The sequence below is a fragment of the Canis aureus genome, chromosome 10, assembly GCF_053574225.1.
Source record: "Canis aureus isolate CA01 chromosome 10, VMU_Caureus_v.1.0, whole genome shotgun sequence".
Classification (NCBI taxonomy): Eukaryota; Metazoa; Chordata; class Mammalia; order Carnivora; family Canidae; genus Canis; species Canis aureus.
In genome coordinates this window covers 2,260,407-2,281,063 of record NC_135620.1, presented here as the reverse complement: position 1 = coordinate 2,281,063, position 20,657 = coordinate 2,260,407, and the positions used below count along the sequence as shown (strand labels likewise).

At 37.6% G+C, this 20,657-nt stretch overlaps 1 protein-coding gene across 1 annotated transcript in view; it reads left to right on the top strand.

Moving 5' to 3' along the window:
• The window catches only part of LOC144322804 (nuclear envelope pore membrane protein POM 121-like), a 43,813-nt gene that overhangs the window by 2,391 nt on the left and 20,765 nt on the right, over nucleotides 1-20,657 (top strand). The gene's annotated exons all lie outside the window — the stretch shown is intronic.

Here is a 20,657-nt window from a genome sequence, read left to right as displayed (position 1 = left end):
CCATCTTTCTCCTTTCTACATATGAACACTTGGTACCACATGAACATTCAGTAAAGGAACAAAGTTATATGTGCCACACACATATATAGTCATATACATTTATGTTATATATAGTCATATATGTGCATGTGTATATTGTATATTACATAATCTAATGTATATGTAATATACATGATATATACTGTATATATGTAATGGATATGTATAATATAGATGTATATATAACAATACATATGTATAATATATGTATATAATACATAATTAGAAAGCATAATAGAATATATAATTGATATAAAATATATGTATATATTATTTATGTGTGTGATACATAGGTGATATGTATATAATACATATACATATATAACATATATGATATAACATACATATATAACATCAAATATATAACATATATTACATATAACAATATATACTGAATATATATGTGACTTTTTGTTAATTTGCCAAATATTCCATGTCTTTGTTCTTTGAACATAGTGGAGGAAAAATGGACTTGTATAAAGAGCTAGCCTTAACTGTGTCAAGTTATCTATGGCTCAGCTGATAGGAAAGGAGTACCACTTCATGCCTCTAAGATGCTGACTCCTGATTTTTGTATTGAGTGCATGGGAAAGCAACCCACACACTAGCCTTTTTCCACTTCTACTTCTCACCTACTCTCTGACATCGCTATGGGCTTGAACATGTCTAGTGTATGTTAGGAAATGACCTGTGACAATTTAGTCTTTATTTAATTCTTAAATTTGCTGCAATTTTAGACTTACAGAACAGTTTACAAAGAGTACAGAGAATCCCATCTAGCCTTCACTAAGCTTCTCCTAATGTTATCATCTTACCGAACCATTATCGAAACCAGGAAACTTGGGATGCCTGGGTGGCTCAGCAGCTGAGCGTCTGCCTTTGGCTCAAGGTGTGATCCGGGGTCTGGAGATCTAGTCCTGTATTGGGCTCCCTATGGGGAGCCCGCTTCTCCCTCTGCCTATGTCTCTGCCTTTCTGTGTCTCTCATGAGTAAATGGATAAAATCTAAAAAACAAAACAAACAAACAAACAAACAAACAAAAACGAAACCAGGAAACTAACATTGATATGATGCCATTAGCTAAACTTCAGACTTTAATTGGATTTTCCCAGTTTGTCTAGTAAAGGTTGCTTTCTGTCTCAGTATCAATCCAGAATTCCAAATTGCATTTAGTTGTCATGTTTCCTTTGACTCTTCCAAACTGACCGTTTCTCGGTCTTAATGCCTTGTGTAACCTTGATATGTCTGAAGAGTACTGGTTAGATATTTTGTAGAATTTCCTGGATTTGTATCTCTTTGTTTTCATAGAAGAACATAGAGGTTATGGATTTTTAAGAAAAATCTCACAGAGGTGATGTACCCTTCTCATCTCAGAGGTATATATCTGTATGTCTTATTATGGGAAATGTTAACCTTGATCATCTGATTAAGGTGGTGTCTGCCAGGGTTCTCCACTTTGTATAGTTATTTTCCCCTGTGTAATAAATATGGGGGGGAGGGAGGGAGTCATACTTTGATGCTACAAAAGAACCCTGTTTATCCTTGAACTTTGCATTATCTGTGAATCTTGCCCACAGCAATCATTATTGTGCTGTTGTAATGGTGATTTTCTTTCTACTTCCTTTGTTTCTTCTACATTTAATTAAAATGTTTCTCTAAGGGGGCACCTGGGTGGCTCAGTCAGTTAAGCGGCTGCCTTCAGCTCAGGTCATGATCTTGGGGTCTTGGGATCAAGCCTTGCTTTGGGCTCTCTGCTCAGCAGGGAGTCTGCTTTTCCCTCTGTCTCTGTGCTTGTGCTCTCTCTCAAAAAAATAAAATCTTGGGATCCCTGGGTGGCGCAGCGGTTTGGCGCCTGCCTTTGGCCCAGGGCGCGATCCCGGATACCCTGGATCGAATCCCACGTCGGGTTCCCGGTGCATGGAGCCTGCTTCTCCCTCTGCCTGTGTCTCTGCCTCCTCTCTCTCTCTCTGTGACTATCATAAATAAATAAAAAAAAAAAATAAAAAAATAAAATAAAATAAAATAAAATCTTAAAAAAAAAATCTTCCCTAGGGAAGAGTTCTCTTGATTTATTTGTTTATTCAATCATGTAAATCTGTAGGGGCTCATCAGGATTTATTTTATTCTTTGTCCTATTATCTAATCACTATTAATTTTGTTGCTCAAATTGTTCCAAATGTCACCATTGTGAAATTATTTCAGGTAGTTTTTGAGTCCTTTTAACAAGGCTGCTCATGCCTGCATTCCCTTCTTCCCCCTTTCTGCAGGATTTCTTTACCTTCTAGCACCACAAGATGCTCCAGGATCATCTTGTATTTTATCTATCTCAGTTCTGGAGTCCATTACTGCTCCAAGGAGCTTTGCTTCCTTCAATTGGAGAATAAAATTTAAAAAAACCAGGTATGGGCACTCAGTTGTATTCAGGAAGTCTCGGCTTCTAAGTCCTCTCAGGAGACAGAGTTAGGAAATATATGTTTCTGACTATGCATACTTACCTATGTTTCTGTATTTCTCTCTGTGTGTGTGTATATGTGTGTGCATAAATGAATCCATACTGGCATTTCAGACTATAATTCAGAACCACAGGGTTCCCTCCAGAACTGTTCCCCTTTGCTTATGTGTAACTTCTTTCTCCAACTGTTTCTCCAGAGAAACCTGGTCTAATCTACCTATATTATATTTACTTATTTTTCCAATTTAATATTTTTCCAAATCCAAAATTTTTCCAATTTAATATATTTACATTTATTTATAATGTATTTACTTACTTGTCCAGTCCTAGAATACATGTACTTTAGTTTCAGAATTGCTAACCCTGTGAGGAACTTATCAAAGTGTTTGTGTACAATTATTTCTGTGTAGTCTTATAGTATCCACTGCTTTTAACTAAAACACTGCTTTTATTTATTTTTTTAAGGAATTTATTTATTTATTTATTTATTTATTTATTTATGAGAGACGCAGAGAGAGAGGCAGAGACATAAACAGAGGGAGAAGCAGGCTCTCTGTAGTAAGCCCAATGTGGGACTGGATCCCAGACTGCAGGGATCACAACCAGAGCCAAAAGCAGACACTCAATTACTGAGCCCTCCAGGCGTCCCTAAAACACGACTTTTAAAATCAGCTTCTTTCAGCTTTCTTTCAAGGAGTTTATAAGCTCCCATTTGTACCACACCTAGATTCATTTCTCACAATCTACATTCCATTTTGGGCTCCTCCCATAATTGAGTTGATTTTAATTTGCAAACTGTAAAACTCACTCTTTCTGGTGTACAGTTTGCTTATATTTGGTAAGTATTTTTTAATAGGTTTTTTTTTGTTTTTTTAGAGAGAGAAGAGAGCATAAGTGAGAGGAAGATTGGAGGGGGAAGGAGAGGAAGAGGGAGAGAATCTCCAGCAGACTCCATACTAAGCACCAAGCCCAAATGACTCAGGGCTCAGTCTCTTAAGCCTAAGATCATGATCTTAGCTGAAATCAAGAGTCAGAGGCTCAACAGACTGAGCCACCTAGGGGCTGGCTTCTTATTGAGTATTTCTGTGTCTGTATTCATGAGAGATATTGGCCTGAAATTTTATTTTCTTGTGCTGTTTTTGTCAGAGTTAATACTGCCCACATAGAATGAGATGGGAAGGGGTTCCCTCCTGTATACCTGAAGGAATTTGTAGGATTGGTATAATTTCTTTTTGAAATGCTTTGGAGGGTTTACCAATGAAGCCATGTGGGCCTGCCTTCTTTTTATGAGAAGATTTAAAATGACTAATTCAGGAACCAAGATGGTGGCTCCCGTGGATCTGGAGTTGAAGAAGGCCTTCACAGAACTTCAAGCCAAAGTTATTGACACTCAACAGAAGGTGAAGCTTGCAGACATACAGATTGAACAGCTAAACAGAATGAAAAAGCACGCACATCTTACAGATACAGAGATTATGACTTTGGTAGATGAGACTAACATGTATGAAGGTGTACGAAGAATGTTTATTCTTCAGTCCAAGGAGGTAATTCAGTTAGCTGTTAGAGAAACAGAAAATAGCAGAAGAAAAAATTAAAGAACTAGAACAGAAAAAAATGAGAAACAGAACATAGCAGAAGAAAAAATTAAAGAACTAGAACAGAAAAAATCCTACCTGGAGTGGAGTGTGAAGGAAGCTGAGGACAACATCCAGGAGATGCTGATGGCATGAAGGGCACAGTAGGAAATCTCCAGCCAAAGCTTCCTGCCCCCTCCCATTCCTGGCAAGGGCAGGTGGGGGGCCCATGTGGAGAAACTTCTCTTCTGCCCTGGTGGACTTTTTATTTGGATGATCTCATAACCCTGTGTTTTCTACTTCACCATGATACCCTTTCAGACCCCAGTTCTGTATTTTTTATCCTGGCTCTGTCTGCCACCCTTGTCCAGAACACTCTTCTCCCTGGGGGTGAGTCACAAACCCCCATGATGATGAGTCATCATCCCCCAGAGGGAGATGGGAGCCATACAGATAGGGGAGCTCTGCCCAAGCCTATGAACTAGTTATGCTCCTTAGACCAATAAAAGGCATGTGTTCCCTCCTGCCAAAAAAATAAAATAAAAATGACTAATTCAATATCTTGTAGGTCTACTAAGGTTTTCTTTTTTCTTATTTTTTATTTATTTATGATAGTCACACACAGAGAGAGAGAGAGAGAGAGAGGCAGAGACACAGGCAGAGGGAGAAGCAGGCTCCATGCACTGGGAGCCCGACGTGGGATTCGATCCTGGGTCTCCAGGATCGCCCCCTGGGCCAAAGGCAGGCACTAAACCGCTGTGCCACCCAGGGATCCCCTTTACTAAGGTTTTCTAATTCTTCTTGAATTAGTTTCAGAAACTGGTATCTTTCTGGGAATGTGCCCATTTCATCAGTTTTCTAATGTGCTGGAATAAAATTTGTTTGTATTTCCTTATCTTAATATCTGTAAGGCAGAAAATGATGCCCTCTCTTCCATTTCCAACTTTGTTAGTGCCTTTTCTACATTATATCCATCTGAACATCTCCCATTCTCATTCTTGCTTTCCTTTGTTCAATGTGGCTGAATGCTGGTCAATTGTGTTGATTTTTTAAGGAAATCAAATTTTGTGGTTTTTACTTCCTCTGTCACTTTTCCATTTTCTATATTTGTTAATTTAGGTTCTAATATTATTTAATTCTTTCTGTTTCCTTTGGGTTTAGTTTGCTCTTCTTTAAAAATTTCTCAAGATGGAAGATAGGGGGTTTGAGACCTTTCTCTTTTCTAATTTAGGTATTTTAAGCTACAAATTCCCCTTTTATTGGCATTAGAAAAATGTTGATGCTATGTTTGGATGACATTCAGTTCAATATATGTTCTAACTTCTGTTATAATTTTTTCTTTTACCCATAGTTTAGAAGTATGTTCTTTAATTTCCAAATATTTGGGGGGGGGTTTGCATATTTCTTTCTAGTTTTGATTTATAATTTTATTCCACTGTGTCCTTAAACCTACATTTAATGATTTCAATTCTTTTAAGTTTATTGGGACATTTTCATAGCTAATCATATGCTCTATTTTGGAAAATGTTCCACAGGTCCTTAAAAAAAAGGTATATTCTGCTGTTTGGGGGCAGAGTGTTCAGTCAATGTCAAGTCAAGTTATTGAATAGTGTTGTTGAAGTCTCTTTATTCTTACTACTTTCCTGTCCAATTTTTCCATCAGCTATTGGGAATAGAGTCTTACAATACACAACTGTAGTTACGTTATTGTCTATTTTCATCATGAAATGTCCCTCTTACTCCCTTTTAAAAAAGATTTATTTATTTTAGAGAAAGCACATGTGTGTGAGTGTGGGGAGGAGGGGGAGAGAATCTTCAGACTCCCCACTGCGTGCAGAGCCTGTCACAGGGCTCCATCTCATGACCTAGGAGATCATAACCTGAGCCAAAATCAAGAGTTGGATGCTCAACTGACCGAGCCACCCAGGTGCCCCACCACTTCCTCCCTTGTAATATTCTTAGCCTTAAAGTCACCTTTACCAATTATTGCTACAGTTACTCCAGCTCTTTTATGGATACTGTTTGCAATTAATATCTTTTTCCATTCTTTTAATTTCAACTCATTTGTATATGTGAATCTAAGTTGTATCTCTTATAGTCAGCATATAATTGAGTCTACTTTTTAAAACCCAGGCTCTGCCCTTTTATTTGGACTTTTAAATCTATTCACAGTTATTTTAATTATTGCTATTGGTGGATTTACTTTTTCCATTTTGTTACTTATTTTCTATTTGTCTCGTGTGTGTTTTGTCTTCTGTTTTATTTTTGCTTTTTGCTTCTCTGTTCCTCCTTTACTACCTTTGTTTGTGTTAAATAGATTTTTTTAGTGTTTATTTTAATCTCTCTTCCCCCTTTATTTTTACTTTTTAAAAAAATTATTTTCATAGTGGTTGCTCTAAGAACTACAATTTACATCTTGAATTTTCAAATATCTCCTTCAGGACATGCAGATGACAAACACACAAAAAGATGTTTAACATCATTAGCTAGTAGGGAAATGCAAATTAAAACCACAACAACCTATCACTAAATAAGTAGTAATAATATCAAATGCCGGTGAGGATGTAGAAAACTAGGTTATTCATACATTGTGAGTCAAAATGCAAAATGATACAGCCACTCTGGTATTAGTGAGGGCACTTGTTGTGATGAGCACTGAGTGTATATGTAAGTAATCATTAAATTCTACACCTAGAATTTAAGTACAAAATTGAAATATAAAAAATGATACAGCCACTCTGGAAAACAGTTTGGCAGTTCCTTTGAAAACCAAAAGTGGACTTGCCATTCAACTGTGCAATTGCACTTTGGGCATTTATCACATAGAAATGAAAACATTTCCATTAAGAAACTTATTCACCAGTTTATAGCAGCTTTATTCTTGATATCCTCAAACTGGAAACTACTCAAAGGTCCTTCAATGGCTGAATAATTAAACAACTATGTACATCCATACTATGAAATGCCGTTCAGCAATAAAAAAAAAAAAAAACTATTGGTACATACAATTTAGATGGGCCTCAAGAGAACTATGATGAGTGAATAAAACCAATCCCCAAAGGTTACATAGCATATGATTCCATTGATGTAACATTCTTGAAATAACAAAAGTATAGAACTAGAGAACAGATTAGTGGTTGACAATGGTTAGGCATGGGATGGGTAGTGGATGTATGTGGCTATGAAGAGATGTCACAAGGGAGGCTTTTGGTAATTCTATATATTGATTGTGATGGTAACACAAATCTGCATGTAAAAGAATTGCATAGAAATACAGATACAAATAAATTCATGTAAAGTAGCGAAATCTAAATGAACTTTGTAGATTGTACCAATGTAATTTTCCTTGTTTTTATATTGTACTGTAGTTATACAAGATATTGTCATTGAGGGAAGCTGGCTGAAGAGTATAAGGGAATTCGCTGTACTTTCCCCCCAATTTTCTGCAAATATAAAATTATATCAAAATAAAATTTAAAAGAAATATACTTCAGATTAATTTGAATTAAGTGATTAATACTAATTTATTTCTAGTAAATAAGATAAAGTTTGCTCCAACATAAATATATTATTTCTCCTGTCTGAGATGCTATTGCATCTTTAGATGTTAAAAGTGCAGGTTATAATTATTATTTTGTAATCTTATGCCTTTTAAATTACAGGAAGAAAATAAAAAAATTGATCAATGTTTTATATTACCTATACATTTGTCTTTTCCAATGCTCTTTCTTTGTTCATAGGAATTCAAATTAGCATCCTCCTTAAAGACTTTTCTTAATGTTGCTTGTCAACAGCTTTTCCCCTTTTATCACTTTATCACTTTTATCACATTGACTATGTCAATCCACTGCATTCTGGCTCTAAAGTTTCTGATGGGAAATTAGCTGTTAATTTTGCTGTGATTCCTCTGTGGGTGATGTCATTTTCTCTTTCTGCTTTCAATATTTTCTTTTTCAACAGTTTGACTCTCATGTATCTAGGTATGGATATCTTTGTATTTATTCTACTTGCAATTCATTGAGATTTGTGGATCTGTAAATAAATGTCCTATCAAATTTGAGAACTTTTTGGCCATCATTTTTTCTGCCCGTTTCTCTCTTATCCTTCCAGGACTTCCATTATATCTAAGTGTTGTTTTCCACAGGATTGCGGGGCTTTTTTCATTTTTATTCATTGTTTTTCTTTCTGTTCATGTGATAATTTCTATTAATGAATTTTCAAATTCACTGATTTATTCTTCTGCTACCTGAGATCTGAAATCTGCTGGGTTTTGTTTTGTTTTTTCATTTCAATTACATTTTTTAACTCCAGAATTTCCATTTCACTCTTTAAAATTCTTTTTCTCTTTGTTGAGATTATTGAATGAGTCCTTGTTCTACTTTCCGCTAATTCTTTAAATGTTTTTTCTCTTAGTGTTTTGAACATCTTTAAAATAGTTGCTTTGAAGTTTTGTCTGCTTTGTCTGATAAATGGGCCCCTTCAGAAACTTTCTATTGTTTGTTTCCCCCACTGAATATGCATCACAATTCCCTGTTGCTTTGCATTAGATGACAAAAGATAACATTTTTTGTTGTTGAAAAGTAAAAGTTTTATTTATTTATTTATTTATTTATTTAGAAAGTAGATATTTTGGATAATATATGCAATGGTCTTGGATTCTGACTCTTCCCTACTCTGAGGCTTGTTTCTGTTGCTGCATTTGTTGAGGCTCTGATCATGGAGGGAGGTGAGAGAGGAGAGAAAAGAGTGCACAGGGGATCACACAAGGAAACACTGACTGGGAAAAGGATAGTGGCTGATTATTGTGAGTTTTTGCAATGAGCAGAGTTCAAAGACTGCTTTTAGAGGTCCATACCCTGGCTGGTGTTGAGTCTGGTGGGTGCTACAGTGCTCCTGTGGAAAAGGAGGATAGAGACCTGGGGAACCCCTGGGGCACACTGGGAGAGGCAGTTCCCCTTTTTGGTGTGCATCTGGGTGAGGTATCATTGCTTCTGAGGGGACAAAAGAACTGGCATTGCTCCCTCACCCTTTGGAATAGCGGTAGAGAGGTAGAGATACCTCCTCAGGGTTCCTAACACTGGCTTTTTGCTAATGCTTTACTTTAAACTCTAAGCTCCTTTGCATTGGTGCAATGGCCCTTCTGGACAAACCTGCATTGGCCCTAGGGTGGCAAGAGTCTCCCCCAGAGGAACATTGCAGGTGTGTGCACCACACTGAGTTCCTAAAATTTAGAGTTTTTAAACTTAGCTGGTCTGCCTGGGATAAATTGCAGACAACTTGGACACAGAGTGAGGGCAGGGTTCTGAGGGATGCCTGAGACATATGAGGGGAGATTGTTCACTCTCCTGTTAGGGCTTCCAGACATTAGCATGAGTAAATTCCCCTCTCCAGGGACAAAGGAGAGGGCTAGTGCTACTTCTTCTCCCCTGCCCATCAGCATGGACTGACTTCAGTGAGCAGCATAGCACCAACAGTGGAGGCCTGAGCTGCTTACACCAAGGCATATCCCCGTGCACTCAGCAGGTGCTTCTTTACTAGGGTAAGTATGCCTGAGAAGCAGAGCAGTGGGGCCCTTCCTCAGAAGACCAGCATAAACCCCCCTGTATGCACCAATATACTGAAGATATAGTGCTGTAAAGCTTTAGCTCTAGTGGAAATAGCATCAGATCTCTATTAACAAGCAGACCAGAGCACACCTGGTTAAGATACTACCCTCTGGACAAGGTCTCCAAACTCCCCACTGCAGGCAAAGAGAAACTCTGCAGAGGGCTGATCTGAGGGAAAGAGTAGCCAAAAACAGCAGCAGAGTGCACACAGCATACACCAGAAACACTTACTGAAGAACAAGACCCTGGATAGTATATGACCTCTTCTGAACAAAGCCATTATTTTCTGGAGCAGGAAACATAGCAGACTTTCCTAACACACAAAAGAGAGCACAAACCTAGACAAAATGCCAAGATGAAGGAATTCATCCCAAAAGAAACAAGAAAAGGGCGAAGGTCAGGGTTCTAATCGAAACAGGTATAAGTAATATGCCTGATCCAGATTTTAAAACAGCAATCATAAGGATATTAGCTGAGCCTGAGAAAAGCATAGAAGACACAAAGGAGTCATTTACAACATAGATAAAAGACCTAAAAACTAGTCAGACCAAAATAAAAAACACTATATAGCTGAGATGCATTACACTGGATGTAATGACAAGGATGGAAGAAATAGAAAATGAATACATAATATAGAAAATGATGAAGCTTAAAAGAAGAGAAAAAGAAAAATATTGCATCATGGATATAGACTCAGAGAACTCAGCAACTCTATAAAGCATAATAACATTTGTATCATAGAAGTCCCAGAAAAGGAAGAGAGGGGGGGAAAGGGCAGAATATTTGTTTGAGCAAATTATATCTAAAAACTTCCCTAATCTTGGGAAGGAAACAGACATTAAGATCTGGGAGGCATAGAGAACTCCCATCAAAATTAATGAAAGCAGGCCCATATGAAGACATATCATAATAAAATTTGCAAAACATAGAGATAAGGAAAAAGTCCTAAAAGTAGCAAGACAAAAGAAATCTCTAACTTACCAGGGAAGAAACATAAGGTTAGCAACAGATCTTTTCACAGAAAATTGGCAGGCCAGATAAGAGTGGCATGGTATATTCAGCATGCTAAATGGGAAAAATAAGTAGCCAAGAATACTTTATCCAGCAAGTCTGTCATTCAAGATAGAAGGAAAGATAAAGAAGTTTCCAAACAAAAATTAAAGGAGTTCATGACCACTAAACTAGCCTTGCAAGAAATATGAAAGGGGAGCCTTTGACTGGGAGAGAAAGACCAAAAGTGAGAAGGATCAGAAAGCAGCAGAGGCAATTTACAGGACCAGCAACTTTACAGGTAACATAATGGCACTAAATTCATATCTATCTATAATCACTCTAAATGTAAGTGAACTAAACACTCTAATAAAATGTAAGGTATCATAATTGATAAAAAAAATAAGACCCATCTATATGCTGCCCACAAGAGACCCATTTTAGACCTAAAGACACCTGCAGACTGAAAGTTAGGGGATGGAGAACCATCTATAATGCTAATAGATGTCAAAAGAAAGCCAGAGTAGCCACATTTAGATCAGACAAACTAGATTTTATTTTTTTTTTTTTTTTTTTTTTTTAAAGATTTATTTATTTATTCATGATAGAGAGAGAGAGAGAGAGACAGAGACAGAGACAGAGACACAGGCAGAGGGAGAAGCAGGCTCCATGCCAGGAGCCCGACGCGGGACTCAATCCCAGGACTCCAGGATCGCGCCCTGGGCCAAAGGCTGGCGCCAAACCGCTGAGCCACCCAGGGATCCCCGACAAACTAGATTTTAAAGCAAAGACTGCAACAAGAGATGAAAAAGGGCACTATATCATAATAGAGGGCATAATCCAACAAGAATCCAACACAATCTAACAATTGTAAATATTCATGCCCCCAACTTAGTAGCACACAAATATATAAAACAATAATAAGCACAGAGGAACTCTTTGACAATAATACAATATTAGTAGGGGACTTTACCACCCCACTTACAATAATGGGCAGATCATCAAAGCAGAAAATCAACAAGGAAACAATGGCTTTAAATGACACAGTAGACCAGATGGACTTAACAGATATATTCAGAATATTTCATCCTAAAGCAGGAGAACACACATTTTTTCCAGTGCACATGGCATATTCTCTAGAATAGATCACATACTGGGTCAGAAATCAGGTCTCAATAAGTACAAAAAGATTGAGATCATACCACACATCTTTTCCAACTACATTGCTCTGAAACAAAGTCAACCACAAGAGAGAATTTTGAAAGAGCACAAATACATGGATGGAGGTTAAAGGACACCATACTAAAACATGAATGCATTAACCAGGAAATGAAAGAAGAAATTTTAAAAAATACGTGGATACAAATGAAAATAAAAACACGATGGTCCAAAATCTTTGAGATAGAGTCAAAGTGATCATAAGAAGGAAGTATATAACAATACAGATCTATCTCAAGAAGCAAGAAATATCTTAAATACACAACCTAAACTTACACTCAGAGGAATGAGAAAAAGAAAAACGAAGCCTAAATCCAGCAGAAGAAGGGAAATAATAAAGATTAGAATAGAAATGAATGATATAAAAACAAACATACACCCCCCCTCCCCCTAGTACAACAGATCAGTGAAATTAGGAGCTGGTTCTTGGAAAGAATTAATGAAATTGAGAAACCCTTAGCCAGACTTATCAAAAAGAAAAGAGAAAAGATGTATATAAATAAAATGATGAGAGAGGAGATATCACAACCAACACCACAGAAAAACAAACATTTTTACAAGAGAATGTTATGAAAAAGTATATGCCAACAAACTGAGCAATTTGGAAGAAATGCATATGTTCATAGAAGCATATAAACTGCCAAAATCAAAGCAGGAGGAAACAGGAAATTTGAACAGACCAATAACAAGCAAAGAAATAAAAAATCTCCCAACAAACAGAAGTCCAGGGCCAGATGGTTTCCCAGGGGAATTTTCCTAGACATTTAAACAAGAGTTAATATCTTTTCTTCTCAAACTGTTCCAAACAATAGAAATTAAAGGGAAACTTCCAAATTTATTCTACAAGGCCAGCATTATCTTGATTCCAAAACCAGATAAAGACTCCACTAAAAAGGAGAACTATAGGCCAATATCCCTGATGAACATGGATGCCAAAATTCTCAACAAATAGAATTCTATTCTCAACAGATAGAATCCAACTATACATTAAAAGAATCATTCACCAAGATCAAGTGGGATTTATTCCTGGGCTGCAGGGGTAATTCAGTATTTGCAAATCAATAAATCAATGTGATACCCCATGTTAGTAAAAGAAAGGATAAGAACCCTATAATCTTCTCAATAGATGTAGAAAAAGCATTAGACAAAGTATAGCATCTATTCTTGATAAAAACCCTCAACAAAATAGGGATAGAGGGAACATAGCTCAACATCATAAAGGCCAATATATGAGAAACCCACAGCTAATATCATCCTCAATGGGGAAAAAATGAGAACTTTTCCTCTATGGTCAGGAACAAGACAGAGATGTCCACTCTCATCATTGGTATTTAACATAGCACTGGAAGTCCTAGTCTCAGAAATCAGACAAGAAAAAGAAATAAAAGTTATCCAAATTGTCAAGGAAGAAGTCAAACTTTCACTATTTGCAGATGACATGATACTCTCTGTAGAAAACCCAAAAGAATCCACCAAAAAATTGCTAGAACAAATTCAGTAGAATCACAGGATACAAAATAAACATACAGAAATCTGTTGCATTTCTATACGCCAATAATGGAGCAGCAGAAAGAGAAATCAGGGAATTGATCCCATTTTCAGCTGCACCAACACCATACGATAATCAGAATAAAACAAACCTAAGAGGTAAAAGATCTGTATTCTAAAAACTATAGAGCACTTATGAAAGACATTTGAGGAAGACACAAAAAAATGGAAAAACATTTCATGCTCATGGATTGGAAGAACAGATATCATTAAATTGTCTCTACTCTCCAAAGAAATCTACACATTTATTCCAATTCCCATCAAAATACCACCAGTATTTTTCACAGAGCTAGAACAAATAATTTTAAAATTGCACGGAACTACAAAAGATCCTGAATAGCCACAGCAATCTTGAAAAAGAAAAGCAAAGCTGGAAGTATCACAATTCCAGACTTCAAGGTATATTACAAAGCTGCAGTCTTCATGACAGTATGGTACTGGCACAAAAACAGACACATAGATTAATGGAACAGAATAGAAAACCCAGAAATGGACATACAACTATATGCTTCACTAATCTTCAATAAAGTAAGAAAGAATTTCCAATGGAAAAGAGACAGTCTCTCCCACAAATGGTGTTGGGAAAACTAGACAATAACACACAGAATAACTAAACTGGATGAACTTCTTACATCATACACAAAAATAAATTCAAAATGATCTAAAAACCTAAATGTGCGATAGGAAACCATCAATCTCCTAGATGAAAACACAGGCAGTAACCTCTTTGATTTAGTCATAGAAACTTCTTACTGGAGATATCTCCTGAGGCAAGGGAAACAAAAGCAAAAATGAACTATTGGATTTCATCAAGGTAAAAGGCTCCTACACAGCAAAGAAAACCATCAACAAAGCTACAGGGCATCTTTGAGAATGGGAGAAGATATTTGGAAATTATGTTATCTGATACAGGGTTGGTAACCAAAACCTATAAAGAACTCATCAAATTCAACACCCAAAAAACAAATAATCCAGTTAAGAAATGGGCAGAAGATATGAATAGACACTTTACGAAGAATACATGCAGGTGGCTGGCAGACACGTGAGAAGATGCTCAACATCACTCATCATCAAGGAAATACAAATCAAAACTACAATGAAATATCAACTCACTTCTGTCAGAATGGCTAAAATTTACAACACAGGAAACAACAAACATTGGCGAGGATGTGGAGAAAGGGGAACACTCCTGCACTGTTGTTGGGAATGCAAGCTGGTGCAGCCACTCAGGAAAACAGTATGGAGGTTCCTCAAAAAGTTAAAAATAGAACTACCCTACAACCCAGTAATTGCACTACTAGGTATTTACCCAAATGATACAAAAATATTATTCAAAGGGACGCATACACCCTGATGTTTATAGCAGCATTACCAACAACAGCCAAATTATAGAAGGAGCCCAAATGTTCTTGGATTGATGAATGGATAAAGAAGACATGGCATATATAATACAATGGAATATTATTCAGGTATAAAAAAGAATGAAATCTTGTCATTTGCAACAATGTGGATGGAGGTAGATTGTATTACACTAAGTGAATTAAGTCAGTCAGAGAAAGACAAACACCATGTCATTTAACTCATGTGGAATTTAAGAAACAAAACAAATGAACATAGGAGAAAGAGAGAGAGGTAAACCATAAGACGGACTCTTAACCTATAGTGAACAGACTGAGGGTTTCCGGAGGGGAGGTGGATGGGGAGATTGGCTAAGTGTGTGATGGGTGTTAAAGAGGGCACTTGTTGTGATGAGCACTGGGTGTCATATGTAAGTGATGAATCGCTAACTTCTTCTCCCTACATTACCATACTGCTTTAATTGTTGTAGCTAAATGGTAAGACTTAGCATTGAGTGATTCCTGACATTTCATTATTCTTTTGAGAAATTGTTTTTTATATTCTAGGAGTTTTTCTTTTTCATAAAAATTTTAGAATTAGCTGTCTATATCTGTGAAAAATCTTGCTGAGTTTTGATAGGAATTGTATTAAACCTCTAAATGGACTTATGGCAGAGTAGGAGGACCCTAAAGTCAACTTACCCCACAGATAAAACTAGGTAAAACATTAGTTAAGATAATCCAGAACTGGACAACTTGACAACTGATAGAACAAACTCCACAACTAACTGTAAAGAAGAGGCCACACTGAAGAGAGTAGGAAGGGTGGAGACTCAGTGGAGACCTAAACACCGTCACTCTGGCTGCCAGAGGGAGGGAACCTTGGGGTGGTGAAAGATGAGAAATAGACTATAACACTGGGGAAGCTGTGTGGGGAAGACAAATCTCCATGGCATTTGGCTTTGAAAATCAGAGGGACCAAATTTTCAAGTTCTTAAAATCAAACAAGCGTGGAAATTTAAAAATCAGTAGGCTCGTCTGGAAGAGCCTAGAGGGTGATAAAAAAGCTGAGTCCCTGCCCTTAAAGAGAGAGCACAACAGCTTGAGGGGGGATACAGCATAGAAGCAGGGGTTTGAAAAATGCCTGGGGCATACAGAAGGGAGAGTAATTTATTAATCTCAGAGTTCACTGAGGGACTTCTCCAGGAAAAAAGAAGCTGGCAGGTACAATTTCTGTCCCTTGCACCCCAGCATAAACACATGGCCACTTTAGGGAATGGTTCTAGAAGGGGTGTGGCTCTAGAATGCACTTATCTAACTTGCTTACACCAAACCCCATTTCCCCTGCACAGCTGGGCCTGCCTAAGTCCTGGTGCTGCCAGCCTCCCACCCCCAGAAGACCATGTGAATCTTGCCAACACTGTCTCCCTACTGCTCCCTTTGTGGGGAGCAGCGGTGGTGGCTGGTCACCTCCTAGGGAGGACATGTGCACCTTGTTAAAACTACACCCCTTGCCTTCTCATGCATTGTGGAGTGAATCTGGCCTGTCCCAGTCTCTGTAGTGGCTGCACATTCCCTGTAGAAGAGGACCAGCACCATCTTATTAAAAGTACATGCCCTACTCACTACTTTCAAGAACAAAATGGTACCTGACTTTCCTAACACATGGAAGCAGACAAAGAGAGTTAGGCAAAATGAGGAGACAGAGGAATAGGTCCTAAATGAAAATAATGGGACAAAATCACAGCAAGAGACCTAAGCAAAACAGAAAAGTAATAAGCTTGACAGGGAATTTAAAGTAATGATCTAAAGATACTCACTGAACTTGAGAGTGGAGGACATCATGAGATCCTTAATAGAGATAAAAAAACCAATCAGATATGAAGAACACAATAATTGAAGTTAAATACACACTCATTGTAATAAATAGCTGGCTAGAAGAAGTGGAAGAGTGAATCAGCAACCTGGAGGACAGAGTAATGTAAAATAATCAAGCTGAGCAAGTGAGAGGAAAATAATTATGCAAAGTGAGAATAGACTTAGGGAACTCAATGACTCCATCAAGTGTAAAAAGATTCATATTATAGAGATCCTAGAAGAACAAGAGAGAGAAAAGAGGGCAGGAAATGTATTTGAAGAAATAGTAGCTGAAAACTTCCCAAATTTGGGAAAGGAAACAGAAATTCATATCTATGAGGCACAGATATATTCCAACAAAATCAACTCAAGGAAGTATGCACCAAGACACATGCAATTAAAATGGCAGAAAGCACTGATAAAGAAAGAGTTATAAAAGCAACAAGAGAAAAGAAGACAGTTACATATAAGGGAAACCCCATAAGGGGATTTGTCAGTGGAAACTTTACGGGCTTGAAGAGAACGGCATAATATATTCTAAGTGCTGACAGGAAAAATCTGAGGCTAAGAATACTGTATACAGCAAGGCTATCATTCAGAAGAGAAGGTGAGATACAGAATTTCATAGACAAACAAAAGTTAAGACTTCATGTCCACTAAACCAGCCCTACAAAAAATGTTAAAGTGGATTCGGTAAATGCAAAGGAAAGGCCATAGGAGTTAGAAAAATAAGAAACACAAAAGCAGTAAAAATAAGGATATCAGTCAAGGAACTCACAAAATAAAAGGAAGTAAAATATGACACCATATACCTAAAATATGGGGAAGAAAGGAGTAAAGAATGGAATCAAGCTTACAACTTAAGATAGACTGCTGTATGTAGAAGATGTTATATACATGCCTACTGATAACCACAAATCAAAACCCAGGAGTAGATATGCAAAAACTGAAGAGAAGGAATTAGCATATATCACCAAAGATAGAAAACTTAGGGTGAGAGAAGACAGCAAGGGAAGAAAGGAAGAGAGAAAATCCACAAAAACAAGCACAAAACAAGTAACAAAATTTTAATAAATATATACCTGTCAATAATTGCTTTTAGTGTAAATGGACTAAATATTTCAATCAAAAGACATAGGGTGACAGAATGGATAAAAAACAAGACCTTTCTATATGCTGCCTACAAGAGACTCACTTAAGACTCTAATGACATATGCGGATTGAAATTGAAGGGATGGTGAAGCATTTATCATGCACATGGATATGAAAAGAAAGTCAGGGTAGCAATACTTATATCAGACAAAATTGACTTTATTTTTATTTTTTTAATAATAAATTTATTTTTTATTGGTGTTCAATTTGCCAACATACAGAATAACACCCAGTGCTCATCCTGTCAAGTGCCCCCCTCAGAGCCCGTCACCCATTCACTCCCACCCCCCGCCCTACTCCCCTTCCACCACCCCTAGTTCGTTTCCCAGAGTTAGGAGTCTTCATGGAGAACAAAGAACCATAATGGAGAGTCAGAACTGTATCCTAGCGTACTTGGTAATCAGTCTACAGCAACAACAGTTACTGTCAGTGGGAAAAAATGGTTTATTTATTTATTTATTTATTTATTTATTTATTTATTTTTATTTATTTATGATAGTCACAGAGAGAGAGAGAGACAGAGACACAGGCAGAGGGAGAAGCAGGCTCCATGCACCGGGAGCCTGATGTGGGATTCGATCCCGGGTCTCCAGGATTGCGCCCTGGGCCAAAGGCAGGCGCCAAACCGCTGCACCACCCAAGGATCCCCCAAAAATGGTTTATTTAATAAACTGTGTGGGCCTAATCACTCACCATTCAGAGACACAATGTGAAACTGAACTCCCATATCACATATATGAACATCAGTTTCGGGTGGATGAGGAGAACTAACCTCATACCTCTGATTGCACACGCTGGGAATAACTTAGAGCCAGCAGGGATGGAGAGCTATACACCAGATGGTTTTTCCTGCAGGCTACTTGATAGAAGCATGAACTCTTCTCACTGAAGCATTCCAGCTGTTCTCTCTTTAAATCTCAGGCCGAATTCATAGATTTTCAGGAGGATTTGAAGGTTACCTAGGTAATTTGGTGGAGACAGGTGATTTGGGAACCCTACTCTTCAGCCATCTTGCCCCTCCTCCACAAAATTGACTTTAAAACAAAGACTATAACAAGAGACAGAGGGACACTATATAATCAATAAGGAGACAATCCAAAGAAAAGACATAACAATTGTTAATATTTGTGCACCCAACATGGCAGCACCCAAATATATAAAACAGATAATAACAAACATAAAGGACATAATTGATAGTAATACATTAATAGTAGTGGATTTTTTTTAACTTTTCCCCTTTTCAGACCTTTATTCCATATACAACACTGATATCTTTTTTTTCAATCCTTTTTTATTTTTATTTATTTATTTATTTATTCATTTTAATAAATTAATTTTTTACTGGTGTTCAATTTACCAACATACAGAATAACACCCAGTGCTCATCCCGTCAAGTGCCCCCCTCAGTGCCTGTCACCCATTCACCCCCAACCCCCGCCCTCCTCCCCTTCCACCACCCCTAGTTCGTTTCCCAGAGTTAGCAGTCTTTATGTTCTGTCTCCCTTTCTGATATTTCCCACACATTTCTCCTCCCTTCCCTTATATTCCCTTTCACTATTATTTATATTCCCCAAGTGAATGAGAACATACACTGTTTGTCTTTCTCCGATTGACTTACTTCACTCAGCATATCACCCTCCAGTTCCATCCACGTCGAAGCAAATGGGGGGTATTTGTCGTTTCTAATGGCTGAGTAATATTCCATTGTATACAAAAACCACATCTTCTTTATCCATTCATCTTTCGATGGACACCGAGGCTCCTTCCACAGTTTGGCTATTGTGGACATTGCTGCTAGAAACATTGGGGTGTGGGTGTCCCGGCGTTTCATTGCATCTGAATCTTTGGGGTAAATCCCCAACAGTGCAATTGCTGAGTCATAGGGCAGGTCTATTTTTAACTCTTTGAGGAACCTCCACACAGTTTTCCAGAGTGGCTGCACCAGTTCACATTCCCACCAACAGTGCAAGAGGGTTCCCTTTTCTCCGCATCCTCTCCAACATTTGTTGTTTCCTGCCTTGTTAATTTTCCGCATTCTCACTGGTGTGAGGTGGTATCTCATTGTGGTTTTGATTTGTATTTCCCTGATGGCAAGTGATGCAGAGCATTTCCTCATGTGCATGTTGGCCGTGTCTGTGTCTTCCTCTGTGAGATTTCTCTTCATGTCTTTTGCCCATTTCATGATTGGATTGTTTGTTTCTTTGGTGTTGAGTTTTAGAAGTTCTTTATAGATCTTGGAAACTAGCCCTTTATCTGATATGTCATTTGCAAATATCTTCTCCCATTCTGTAGGTTGTCTTTTAATTTTGTTGACTGTATCCTTTGCTGTGCAAAAGTTTCTTATCTTGATGAAGTCCCAATAGTTCATTTTTGCTTTTGTTTCTTTTGCCTTCGTGGATGTATCTTGCAAGAAGTTACTATGGCCGAGTTCAAAAAGGGTGTTGCCTGTGTTCTCCTCTAGGATTTTGATGGACTCTTGTCTCACATTTAGATCTTTCATCCATTTTGAGTTGATCTTTGTGTATGGCGAAAGAGAGTGGTCTAGTTTCATTCTTCTGCATGTGGATGTCCAATTTTCCCAGCACCATTTATTGAAGAGACTGTCTTTCTTCCAATGGATAGTCTTTCCTCCTTTATTGAATATTAGTTGGCCATAAAGTTCAGGGTCCACTTCTGGGTTCTCTATTCTGTTCCACTGATCTATGTGTCTGTTTTTGTGTCAGTACCACATTGTCTTGATGACCACAGCTTTGTAGTACAACCTGAAATCTGGCATTGTGATGCCCCCAGCTATGGTTTTCTTTTTTAAAATTCCCCTGGCTATTCGGGGTCTTTTCTGATTCCACACAAATCTTAAAATAATTTGTTCTAACTCTCTGAAGAA